Source organism: Schistocerca nitens, chromosome 3 (genome assembly GCF_023898315.1).
Source record: "Schistocerca nitens isolate TAMUIC-IGC-003100 chromosome 3, iqSchNite1.1, whole genome shotgun sequence".
In the NCBI taxonomy this organism is placed as follows: Eukaryota; Metazoa; Arthropoda; class Insecta; order Orthoptera; family Acrididae; genus Schistocerca; species Schistocerca nitens.
In genome coordinates, this window is record NC_064616.1 from 605398762 (window position 1) to 605412654 (window position 13893).

The following is a 13893-nucleotide window of genomic DNA, read 5'->3' on the forward strand; positions in this document are numbered from 1 at the left end:
CGTTAGTGGTTTTCTTTTTTTTACTCCCGGGCGTGTTTGCTATCCTTGGAATGCAACGGTCGGTATTCTTTTGTTTCTGCTGTTTGTAAACAACACTCTTTCAAACACGCGGTTAGTTTTATTCAAGTGTGATTGTCAGTAGTTGTTATACTTACGTTTGCAGTGCTTGTTTACATGTGTTTTGTTGTGTTTATTGAAGATGACGAAACGTAAAGGCATTTTCAAGAAACGAAAATTTAGAGGAAACAAGTTTCAAAAAATGGTTCAAATGGCTCTGAGCAATATGGGACTTAACATCTATGGTCATCAGTCCCCTAGAACTTAGAACTACTTAATCTTAAGTAATTTAAGGTCGTCACACAACACCCAGTTATCACGAGGCAGAGAAAATCCCTGACCCCGCCGGGAATCGAACCCGGGAACCCGGGCGCGGGAAGCGAGAACGCTACCGCACAACCACGAGCTGCGGACTAAAACAAGTTTAGAAAGCTTTCTGTACAAGAGGTTATGTCACCTGGCAGTGATGTTTCTAATTGTAATTCTTCAACAAGTGCATCATCAAAGAAGCTCTCACCATTTCAAGAGAGTTATAACGAATTTGCTGTAAGTAACAAGGGGTGCAGTAACATTATTATAAATTTGAGAATATTATCAGATGTAATTTCTAAATTTATACGATGTAGACAGTGTGGTGAGTCACAGAGTGTGAAAATTTGTGAGAGTGCCAGTGGGGGAAAAGGCCTAGCAATTGCTTTGGATTTTTGTTTGCACTAAATGCTCAGCTGTGATTTCATTTATGAGTTCTTCAAAACCAGATGCAAGTGGCCCTTATGAAATCCATACTAGATTAGTTTGTGCCTTACGATCCATTGGCAAGGGCATGGCTGCAGGGAGAACATTTTGTTCAGTGATGAACCTACATCAACCAGCAAATAAATTTGAAAATCTGAGTGCAATATTAGAGAAAGTTGTATGTGAGGTCAGTGAGGAAAACATGAAACTGGCTGCTAGGGATGCAGTGGAAGAAAATGATGGATGTTCAGATACTGCAGTTGCACTTGATGGAAGCTGGCAGAAAAGAGGACATACTTCTCTGAATGGACTAGTGAGTGCCATGACTGTAGACATCGGTAAACTGTTAGATGTGGAGATAATGTCTAAATATTGCAAATGTTGTATAGTTAATGAACAGAAAGCAGATAACTGTGTGGCTAATTTTAGAGGAACAAGTGGTGGTATGGAAGTTCATGGAGTACAACAAATATTTCATAGCTCCGTAGAAACAAGAGGCATACAGTACACCAAATATTTGGGCGATGGTGACAGTAAGGCATACAACAATGTGGTGAACTCTAAGCCATATGGAGATGCCATTATTAGCAAAATAGAATGTGTAGGACATGTTCAAAAACGTTTGGGGCAAGGCCGAGAAAACTAACTGTTGATATGAGAGGAAAAAAAATTAGAAGATGGAAAATTGTTGACCGGAGAGGGTCGGTTAAATAAAACTGAAAAAGAAAACTTGCAGGTATACTATGGGCAGGCAATTAGGAGAAATAAAGAAAATCTGGAGGCAATGAAGAGAGATGTTGGGGCCATATTCTTCCGTAAGTCCTCTATTGGTGATAAGCCGTGTTATGGATTGTGTCCATCAGGAGAAAATTCTTGGGCAAATACAATAGGGCTCAGGCAACTGGAGAATCTTATTCTCACCAGCATTCTCTTCCTGCTGCTGTTATTACAGCAATTAAATCTATTTTCAGAGACTTGGCTCATCCTGACCCTCTAAGGAAACGTCTGCATGGGCAGACACAGAACCCAAATGAATGTTTCAACAGCATAATTTGGAACTGCCTTCCTAAAACTGTATTTGTAGGCATGCATACAATGAAACTAGGAGTTCATGATGATGTTATTACATTCAATTGTGGTAATATTGGAAAGTGTTGGGTACTGAAAAAGCTGGGAATTAATCCTGGTGAAAATATGATCACTGGGCTGCAAAACTGCGATAAAATGAGGATAGCCAATGCAGACAGGTCTGCATCTAATATGGCCAAGAAAGCAAGACAAACATCCAGGAAGGTGAAAAAGAAGCTGGAAGACCTGCTAGAGGCCAAAGAAGGGTCATCATATGCAGCAAGATAGTTTTAATTAACTGTAAGTAACAAATTTCAAAAGTTTTTTCTTTGAAGTCAATTTCCCGCAAATTAAAATTTTCAATACATATGCCCCATTATATCAGAAACTATCATAGATAAATGAATGAAATTTTCGGAGACTGCATAACATAAAAAGCCACCTTTGGTACTAAATTAATTAATATTCCCCCATTAGGAAGTTCACAAAAAATATTTCTGTGGAAAAAACTTAATATTTTTTGTTAATAAATGTAAAAAAGTATTTCTTAAAATCTGTAAAATGGATAAAGTAGATTCTAGTACAGTGACTCTGTTAGCATCATGTAACATACAGTAAAAATATTAAGGTCCTGCATCAAATAGTCTTTTCCGAAATTGGTCAAATATTTGCCTAAATTAACATGGGTTAGATAGGCATGGTATGGTCCCCTTAACCTACTAGCTTGATTTTTAAATCCTAATCATTTCAGTGCATCATGATCGGTTATTACTTGAAAACGTTGTCTGGGTAAACAACATCAGAAATAAGATGTTCTGAATATCAATGGCAGCATTTATTTCTCGGCTGTCAAATAATTCTTTTCCACCCCATTAAGATTTCTGGAGGTATATGCTGTGGGATGTTCCTGTCCATCTATTTCCTGACTCAAAACGCAACCTAATTTAAACCTGAAACTTCCTGGCAGATTAAAACTGTGTGCCGGACCGAGACTCGAACTAGGGACCTTTGCCTTTCGCGGGCAGGGGCTCTACCTTGTGGTAGCTGTGGTAGCTGTGAGGACGGGGCGTGAGTCGTGCTTGGGTAGCTCAGTTAGTAGGGCCTTGCCCGCGAAAGGCGAAGGTACCGAGTTCGAGTCTCGGTCCGGCACACAGTTTTAATCTGCCAGGAAGTTGCATATCAGCGCACACTCCGCTGCAGAGTGAAAATCTCATTCTAATTTAAACCTGTTGGAGTCACATGACAGTGCAAACTGTTTATGGTAATCTGTAAAGCCAAGAATTGGATTACACGTTAATAAATCTTTTAGTCTTAGAAGAACTGCTCCACAATCTGGTGGCCATTGAAACTTTATACCTTCTTTTAACATCTGTGTGAGGGGTTTGGCAATGTCAGAAAATTTTGGAATGTATTTTCGATAAAAATTTGTGAGGCCTAAGTATGGCTGGAATTCCTTTATTGCAGTGGCAGTCCGAAAAATTTTGACAACATCAACAAGTTACTGATAAACGTACACCAATTTTGCCCAATAACGTTTTAATCCTCCCAATAAACCTTCTAATTATCGCTGGAAAGTAGCTGGTGAGTTTTCCAGCTGAAAAGGCATGTACTGATACTGACAATGAGCAGATGGGGTTGAGAATGCTGTCTTCAGATGACCTTCAGTCACTGCCTCTAATTGAGGCATAGGTCCATAGTTTTGAAAGACCAACACTGACCCAGATTATCTCAGGTTTCTGTTTTGTGATTTGAGTGGTAATGGTCACAACAGAACCTATATGATTTGTTGCCATCTGGCGACCATGGGCTACCTCTCTAATCCCATATGCAAGTTTCTGGCTTATAAAGTCCTCCATGACAGGCTGTGGGTATTTAGGAACTCGATATGGTTTCTCATAAGCAGGAATTTCATTTCCACTGGGTATGTAATGGTGAGCTAGTGGCGTGTCAGAAAATGGGCCAGGAGGCTCAAACAACTCTCTGTATTCTTCTGGAAGTCTTTCCACATCCTCCTTGTCCTGTCCGTCTAGATGTGCTACTTTATTTCTTAACGTGGCCAGGCTGACAGGCTGTCTCGGTGTTGTGTAATTTACGGTGAAATCCCAGTCCAATTCGTCATCATCCGGTATTTCTAAATTAGCTATCAGGGTATCACGTGACAGCTGTACTTCCTCAGAGCTAAAGTTATCAATACTGACAGGCACTACTTTGCTGCCTTGAATTTTCCGTACCTCACCATTCAAAACATTTCACCTTCTCCAATTCTTCATTTTCAGACAAAGATTCAACAATGCACAAAGAATTGACCAGCATATCAGTTTCTGCATCAGCCCAGATTATCTTCGTATACCTTGTGGTATAGTATCCTGTGAGTTAACTGTAAGGGACCTTCTACACAGTTTAGGCAGCCACCCCTGGCCTAGGGGTGAACCTTATGACAGTAACGGTTTTTCAGACGTAAAATAAAAATGAAACAGTGCTCCATCCAGTTCTACTGCACTGACGGAAAGAAACCGCAACACCTAGGAGTTTTGCGACATGAACACATGAACGAAAGTTGTTAGGCGTGTTTCTACATCTGAAAGATGATGTCTGTTCTGATTTAGCCCTAGTCACATAAGAATGGCGCTAGTAGCTCTACAGTGTGGCTGCAAATCAGGTTTGCTTTAAGTACAGGCTGTAACGGTCTCAGCACTAGTTACCTTTCAGTCTGGACGTAATGATTTGATGGTAGCAAATACTGCCTTTAAGGCGACAAAGACGCCATTATCAACACCTCGCTGATTTTGAATAGGCTGTGTAATAGGGCTACAAGTAGCTGGGTGTTCCGTCTGCGATACTGCAGAAAAACTTGGCTCTAATGTTACCACTGTACATGATTGGAGGCAGGTGGTCACGAGAACATACGGTCTCGAGAAGACCGGACTCTGCACGGTCACGTGGCACTATCGAGAGAGAAGCCCATTGTGGTCAGCGTACGGCTCTGGCACATTGAACCGTATATGCAGCAGCAATCTGAGCAGCAGTTGGCACTATCGTGACAAAACTAACTTACAAATCGGCTACTTCAGTGTTATCAAGTTGGAGCTGATGGCAAATTGGAGGTCTGTTGTGTTTTCTGATGAAAGCTGGTTCTGCATCGGTGCTAGTGATGGGCATGTGTTGGTTAGGAGAAGGCCGGTTGATGGTCTGCAACCAAACTGTCTGCACGCTAGACACACTGGACCTGCACCTGTAGTTATGGTCTGGGAGTGATTTCATATAACAGCAGGAACACTCTCGTGGTCATCCCACGCACCCTGATTACAAATTTGTACGTCAGCCTGGTGATTAGATCTGTTGTGCTGCCATTCATGAACATCATTCCAGGGGGTGCTTTCCAACAGGATAACGCTCGGCCACATACAACTGTTGTAACCCAACATCCTCTACAGAGAGTCGATAAGTTGCCTTTGCTTGCTTGATCGCCAGATCTGTCTCCAGTCGAGCACGTATGAGACATCATCAGATGGCAACTCCAGTGTCATTCACAACCAGCATTAACCGTTCCTGTATTGACTGACCAAGTGCAATGGGCATGGAACTCCATTCTACAAACTGACATCTGGCACCTGTACAGCACACTGCATGCACGTTTGCATACTTGCATTCAACATTCTGGCGGTTACACCAGTTATTAATGTACCATCATTTCACATTTGCAGTGACTTATCTCCCACTTATACTAACTTGTGATCTTGCAGTTTAATCAAATATATTACCTAGACAAATGTATTCCCGAAATTTCATTACTTTACATTAATAATTTTTTAGTGTTGCGATTTTTTTCCGTCAGTGCATATGCCATTCCAAGTGAACTGTGGCACGATGTGCAACCAGGAAATCTAAACAGAGAATGACTTTTTAGCCACTGACGACTATGGGAAGAACTACTAAATCAACCCAGAAGTTACGTTCCCCTACTCGGGAACTGATAGCTGTTGAACTGAGTGAATCCACACGACTGCCACCTATGCCGCTTAATGCCCAGTGTGGCATATTTGATTTTCCTGTATCAAATGTACCCTTACTTGCCATAGGTACCTGAGATTCAGTAGCTAATAAAAATGTACACAATTTTCCTTTAATGTAAACGGTCAGAAAAAAGTCTGCCACTGATTTCGCACTTATGAAAACCTTATTCGGAGCGTTGTCCAGTGGACACACTGCCCCTTGCTCCGTTTAAATAGGGGTTCGAGGTCCTTATTGTGACTGTCTTCCATACCTCTGCGAATTCCTGTCATTAAAGTTCCGCTCAGAATGTCGAAACTATCTGCATATCAGACACAGCTGTTCCCTGCAATTAGACTTCATATGCCATGTAGGGCCACATCTAAAAAATTAATATCCGTGTTAAATATTGCCTTCGTTTCTGGTGGTTTGGTGACAGTATCGATTTCAGCTAGCATTACGGTAGGTTACACTGCTTTATATAGAGTGTTCGGAAACTCCAGGCGAATTATTCATGCCTGCCGCGGTGGCCAAGCGGCTCTAGACGCTTCAGTCCGGAACCGCGCGACTGCTACGGTCGCAGGTTCGAATACTGCCTCGGGCATGGATGTGTGTGATGTCCTTAGGTTAGTTAGGTTTAAGTAGTTCTCAGTTCTAGGGGACTGATGACCTCAGATGTTAAGTCCCATAGTGCTCAGAGCCATTTTAGAATTCTTCATGACATTTCTGGCTTAGTGTCCCCTGCTAGGTTTAGCTCGGTTACACTCAACCACTCTTCATCACTCCAAATTCCCAATCTGGCACCTGTGTATAAATTATTGAAAATTACAAAGATATCCTCCCCTGATTTTCTTGAAAAGAGGGTGACCATTGCTGCGGCGTTAGTGTCCAGGATAAGTAAGGTAAGAAGCGACAGCTCCCTCCTTTCCTCTCTTGGTTGTTCTCTCTTGGTTGTTATTAGCCGCTGAATAGCTGCCTGAGCAGGAACTTGCTTATGCATATTGCCTACTTCCTACCAGCCCAAGAGTAAAGTGTACCCAAAATAAAAATGAAAAGAAAGAAGAAAGGACAGATTAACTACCATACCGATCCAGATACACTCCTGGAAATTGAAATAAGAACACCGTGAATTCATTGTCCCAGGAAGGGGAAACTTTATTGACACATTCCTGGGGTCAGATACATCACATGATCACACTGACAGAACCACAGGCACATAGACACAGGCAACAGAGCATGCACAATGTCGGCACTAGTACAGTGTATATCCACCTTTCGCAGCAATGCAGGCTGCTATTCTCCCATGGAGACGATCGTAGAGATGCTGGATGTAGTCCTGTGGAACGGCTTGCCATGCCATTTCCACCTGGCGCCTCAGTTGGACCAGCGTTCGTGCTGGACGTGCAGACTGCGTGAGACGACGCTTCATCCAGTCCCAAACATGCTCAATGGGGGACAGATCCGGAGATCTTGCTGGCCAGGGTAGTTGACTTACACCTTCTAGAGCACGTTGGGTGGCACGTGATACATGCGGACGTGCATTGTCCTGTTGGAACAGCAAGTTCCCTTGCCGGTCTAGGAATGGTAGAACGATGGGTTCGATGACGGTTTGGATGTACCGTGCACTATTCAGTGTCCCCTCGACGATCACCAGTGGTGTACGGCCAGTGTAGGAGATCGCTCCCCACACCATGATGCCGGGTGTTGGCCCTGTGTGACTCGGTCGTATGCAGTCCTGATTGTGGCGCTCACCTGCACGGCGCCAAACACGCATACGACCATCATTGGCACCAAGGCAGAAGCGACTCTCATCGCTGAAGACGACACGTCTCCATTCGTCCCTCCATTCACGCCTGTCGCGACACCACTGGAGGCGGGCTGCACGATGTTGGGGCGTGAGCGGAAGACGGCCTAACGGTGTGCGGGACCGTAGCCCAGCTTCATGGAGACGGTTGCGAATGGTCCTCGCCGATACCCCAGGAGCAACAGTGTCCCTAATTTGCTGGGAAGTGGCGGTGCGGTCCCCTACGGCACTGCGTAGGATCCTACGGTCTTGGCGTGCATCCGTGCGTCGCTGCGGTCCGGTCCCAGGTCGACGGGCACGTGCACCTTCCGCCGACCACTGGCGACAACATCGATGTACTGTGGAGACCTCACGCCCCACGTGTTGAGCAATTCGGCGGTACGTCCACCCGGCCTCCCGCATGCCCACTATACGCCCTCGCTCAAAGTCCGTCAACTGCACATACGGTTCACGTCCACGCTGTCGCGGCATGCTACCAGTGTTAAAGACTGCGATGGAGCTCCGTATGCCACGGCAAACTGGCTGACACTGACGGCGGCGGTGCACAAATGCTGCGCAGCTAGCGCCATTCGACGGCCAACACCGCGGTTCCTGGTGTGTCCGCTGTGCCGTGCGTGTGATCATTGCTTGTACAGCCCTCTCGCAGTGTCCGGAGCAAGTATGGTGGGTCTGACACACCGGTGTCAATGTGTTCTTTTTTCCATTTCCAGGAGTGTAAAACTTAGAATTTGACACATAGGACGCCGCTCCCGCAGAAGGTACGTGGTTTTGGCTGGTGGCTTCTGGCTGTCCATCTTCATCTTCAGCAGTCGTTCTGACACTAGTTGTTACCGGATGGGGGCAGAGGGCAGACTTCTGGTGCCAATTATAACAACATATCTAGGACGGTCAGTGTGGGCTAGAATTATGTTCTGAAGAAGGACATGTGATGGTTACAATGGCCTTCTTTTTATTGAGGCTTGTTTAGAATCACTGGTTGGTGGCACGGAGAATATCACGGTGTTTGATGAATGCGGTGACCTCTGGCTGCTAACGTCACGTTCTGCTGCTGCTGCTGTTGCTGTGGCTGATGCTGCATAGCCAGGTTCGCAATTTCCTGGCAGTAGTAAGCGTGGCTGGCGACGGCGGCTATGAGTGTGTCAACCTGCATTACGCTTCAGGGCCAAGAGCACACAGTAGTCTTCTGTTGCTTTCCCAGTGGTGGCAGGGATAACTGGCCCCTCACGCCATACTTTTGGGATGACGACAAAGTGCAGGGCTGCCTCTGGCATCCAGATGCTTAAACGGCAGGCAGCGGTCCATGTCCCAGTGGAGGTAGAGGCGTTTGCAGCATCGGCATAGTGCACAGCAGCATCTGCCTAGCTGTTTGATGGTGACGGACTGGTTCGCGCGTCCTTAAATATTGCTGCTCCCAGCTGATTTCACTGTAACGGTAATATTAGTGTGTCACACTAAATAATCTGGAACAGGACGATGTCAAAAAAATGGTTCAAATGGCTCTGAGCACTATGGGACTTAACTTCTGAGGTCATCAATCCCCTAGAACTTAGAACTACTTAAACCTAACTAACCGAAGGACATCACACACATCCATGCCCGAGGCAGGAGTCGAACCTGCGACCGTAGCGGTCGTGCGGTTCCAAACTGTAGCGCCTAGAACCGCTCGGTCACACCAGCCGGCAGGACGATGTCAGAGTTGTTGTAATCGGAATGCAATACTCACTGCAGGCTGACGCAATGTTGCCAGGTGAAGCCTGTCGTCAACAGAGTCTTTGCAATGCTGTTGACCGTGCAGTCCATTGGTGATCACCGACCAACTTTGGGGTGGCCTGGTTTTGGTCCTCGCGCAGCACTGCTGGTGCTAAGTTTCATTTGTAACTTTACTCTTTACAGTAAATACCTTTTCTATTTCAGATATTTCGTCTCTCTTGTAGCAGAACATTAATATTGAAAATACCAGGACCTTACGTCCCCTATTCAGTGTGTCACGAAAACAAATCGAATAACAAAATAGAGATTAAGAATACACGAAAGCACCAAATCCATTTATGATAGGAGTGAGCTCGGCCAGAACAGATCTTAGCAAATTCACCACACTCTGCTGTTCCTGTGTGTGCGGAATGTGCAGCGTACTTGTAAGATGAGAACTCCATTCGGTACAATCTGTAGATCATTAATGACAGACGCACTCCTGACGTGGTTGGTTGCCGATTTACACGAAGGCACGATAGGTGCTCGCACTTTGAGTAATCGATTTTGACCAGAAAGTTGCTCACGTATAATGAGCTTTAAGAAGAGAGACTGCACTGAAGTAATTACGCCCTATTGTGGGAAAGTGTGACACATGACCCTGAATCCAGTGAAATACTTTGAAGTCGCGACATCAAGAAATCGAAAAACAGAATTTCATTCGTAACATAGTGCCTACATCTACGTCTACATCACTATTCCGCAAACTGCCTAACGGTATGTTGCGCAGGATACTTCTGGTACCAATAATTGATTCCTCCTACCCTGTTCCACTCGCGAATGGCGCGTGGGAAGGTAAGCCACTTTGTTAGTTCTAATTTCTCGAATTTTCTCTTCGTGGTCATTTCGAGAGATGTATATTCGACTCTTCCTGGAAAGTGCTCTCTTGAAATTTCAGTAGTAAACCTCTTCATGGCGCATGACGCCTTTCTTCTAATGTCTGCCACCGGAGTTTGTTGAGCATCTCTGTAACGCTCTTACACCGACTAAAAGAGCCCTTGACGAAATGCGCCACTCTTCGTTGGATCTTCTCTATCTCTTCTATCAGTCCTACTTGGTAAGGGTCCCAGATCGATGAACAATACTCAAGAATCGGTCGAACAAACGCCCTATAAGCCCCTTCTTTCGTGGAGGAGTTGCTTTTCCTTAAGATTCTTCCTACGAGTAAGCCCCTTCTTTCGTGGAGGAGTTGCTTTTCCTTAAGATTCTTCCTACGAGTCTCAGTCGGGCACCTGGTTCTGCTAGTATTTGTTTATGTGGCCGTTCCACCTAACGTCGCTCTGGATAGTTACTCCTACGTATTTTACAGTAAAGACTGTTTTCCACACTTTGTCTTCAGATGCGTAGTTATAGAGCAGTGGAGATCGTTTCCTATGCGTTTTTGAGGCTTAGGTCAACTGCTAGAGCCTACACCTCTCATCAATCCTCTGCAGGTCATGTTGCAAATCGATACTGTCTTCTGACGTTGGTACTTTTTTTATAGACAACTGCATCATCTGAAAACAATCTTAAAGAGCTTCAGACGCTTTCTAGTAGCTCATTTATACACACTGTAAACAGTATTTTGTATTCACCTTTGTTTGATCCCGTAACACTTACATATAGGGTGCAGCACACTGGATATTGGACAAGTCAATGCAAATACACTGAAGCGCCAAGAAAAAAAAAATGGTATAGGAATGCGTATTCAAATACAGAAGCATGTAAACGGGCAGAATACGGCGCTGCAGTTGGCAACGCCTACATAAGACAAGAAGTGTGTGGCGCATCTGTTAGATTGGTTACTTCTGCTACAATTGCAGATTATCAAGATTTAAGTGAGTTTGAACGTGGTAAGGTCGGCGCACAGCTTCTCCGAGGTAGCGATGAATTGAGGATTTTCCAGTATGACCATTTCACGAGTGTACCGTGAATGTCAGGAATCCGGTATAACATCAAATCTCTGATATCGCTGCGGCCGGAAAAAGATCCTGCAAGAATGGGACCAACGATGATTGAAGAGAATAGTTCAACATGACAGACGTGCAACCCTTCCGCAGATTGCTGCAGATTTCAATGCTGGTCCATCAACTAGTATCAGCGTGCGAACCATTCAACGAAACATCATCGATATGGGCTTTCGGAGCCGAATGCCCACTAGTGTACCCTTAATGACTGCACGATACAAAGCTTTACGCCTCGCCGGGGCCGTCAACACCGACATTGGACATTTGATGACTAAAAACATGTTGCCTGGTCAGACGAGTCTCGTTTCAAGCTGCATCGAGTGGATGAACGTGTACGGGTATGGAGACAATCTCATTAATCCATGGACCCCATGTCAGCAGGGGACTGTTAAAGCTTTTAGAGGCTGTGTCATGGTGTGGGGCGTGTGCAGTTGGAGTGATATTCGACTCTCACAGGTGACACGTACGTAAACATCCTGTCTGATCACCAGCGTCTATTCATATCGAGTGTGCATTCCGATGGACTTAGGCAATTCCAGCAAGACAATGCGACACCCCACACGTCCAGAATTGCTACAGAGTGGCTCCAGGAATACTCTTCTTAGTTTAAGCACTTCCACTGACCACCAAATTGCCCAGACATGAACATTATTAAGCATATGTGGGATGCCTTGCCACATGCTATTCAGAAGAGATCTCCAACCCCTCGTACTCTTATGGACTTATGGACAGCCCAGCAGGATTCATGGTGTCAATTCCCACGTGCACTACTTCAGACATTAGTCGAGTACATGCCACGTCATGTTGCGACAATTCTGCGTGCTCGCTGGGGCCCTACACGATGTTAGGCAAGTGTACCAGTTCCTTTGGCTCTTTAGTGTATACAGTATCTTAATGTTTACATGATGTTTTCCGTGTATTAAGGAGTACATTTTTTTAGCTCTGGCTTATAATCAAACAACTTTAGCTAGAAAATTACAACTGAAGATATGAATAAATTAATATTAATGATTACAGTCTTTACATGCTACAAGTAGATATTTTTGTAAGTGATAAAGAATGTGGCTTATATGCTTAACATTAACTTTCTTAAGCTCTCAAAGATCTTGTAGGAACTCTTCCAGACTATATAAGCAATGTATTAATAGATATTCTTTTAATAATGATTTACATAATTTTAGATCATTTGTTACTTTAATTTATTTTGGCAGCTTATTGTGAATAATTTTACCAAGATGTAATGTTCCATTTTGCCACAAACTGGTATTTATTTAGAGAATGTGGTAGACAGTTTCCTGTCTTGTGTTACAATGATTCTGATTTTCATTTTTGGGGACGACACTATGATTTGTTATTGCATATTTCTTAATAAACATTGGACTTTCAAAGATGTAAATACATGAAAGATGAAGAATCCACATCCTTTTAAATAGTGGCATGTAGGGTTAATTCCTTTTTTATTCCAGACGTGATTCTCACTATTCTTTTTAGCATCCTGAAGAGTTTTAGGCAGGATGGTGAGTTACCCCAGAAAATCATCTCATACTTCAGAACAGAATGTATATTAGCATAATAAACAGTAATTAGACAGTCCTTATGAAACAGTTTTCAAACACTCTAACTTAATAGCACATCTGAGCCACCGAGGGCACAGAGGATAGTGCGACTGGCCGGCCGGGGTGGCCGAGCGGTTCTAGGCGCTACAGTCTGGAACCGCACCACCGCTACGGTCGCAGGTTCGAATCCTGCCTCGGGCATGGATGTCTGTGATGTCCTTATGTTAGTTAGGTTTAAGTAGTTCTAAGTTCTAGGGGACTGATGACCTCAGAAGTTAAGTCCCATAGTGCTCAGAGCCATTTGAACCATTTTGATAGGGCGACTGCAGGGAGTATCTCGCGCACGCCTCCCGCGAGACCCACATTCTCACCCTGTATGTCCACACACTACATTCGTAGTGTCCCACCCCAACACACTCATTACTCGTGAAAGACATTCTTACCAACTCCCGAAAGAGTTAAACTTGCTATCAATTTGAGTATCCCATCTAATGTTATCTTGGAGACAGATCCCCAGAAATTTTGTGTTAGCTACACTTGTAGTATCTGTGTCAGATATCTGAATTGTTGTATCCTCTTCACTGTTTCTCTTGACACCATGAAAATTTAACATTACTGTTTTACTTTTGTTTATTATTAGTTTTTTGGCTGAACAGGTTTACAACACTAGTTAATGTCTCTGATAGTGTTGCCTGTAACATTTCTGCTGTCTTCCCAGTGACTAAAATGCATGTGCCATCTGCAAACTGCATATTGCTATGACACTGTTTGGTTAATGCTAGCTTATTTATGTATATATAAAAAATAGGATTGCAGACAGTACTGACCCCTGCAATACACACTATTTTACTTGTTTGTAATCAGAATAGTGTCTGGTTGATTTATTATCTTCTTGAAGTTGTATTTCTACTACTTTCTTGTGGCCAGTAATTACGGTGTAAGCCAGTTGTTAGGTGTACTTCTGATACCAGTAGTTCCAAGTTTCTGC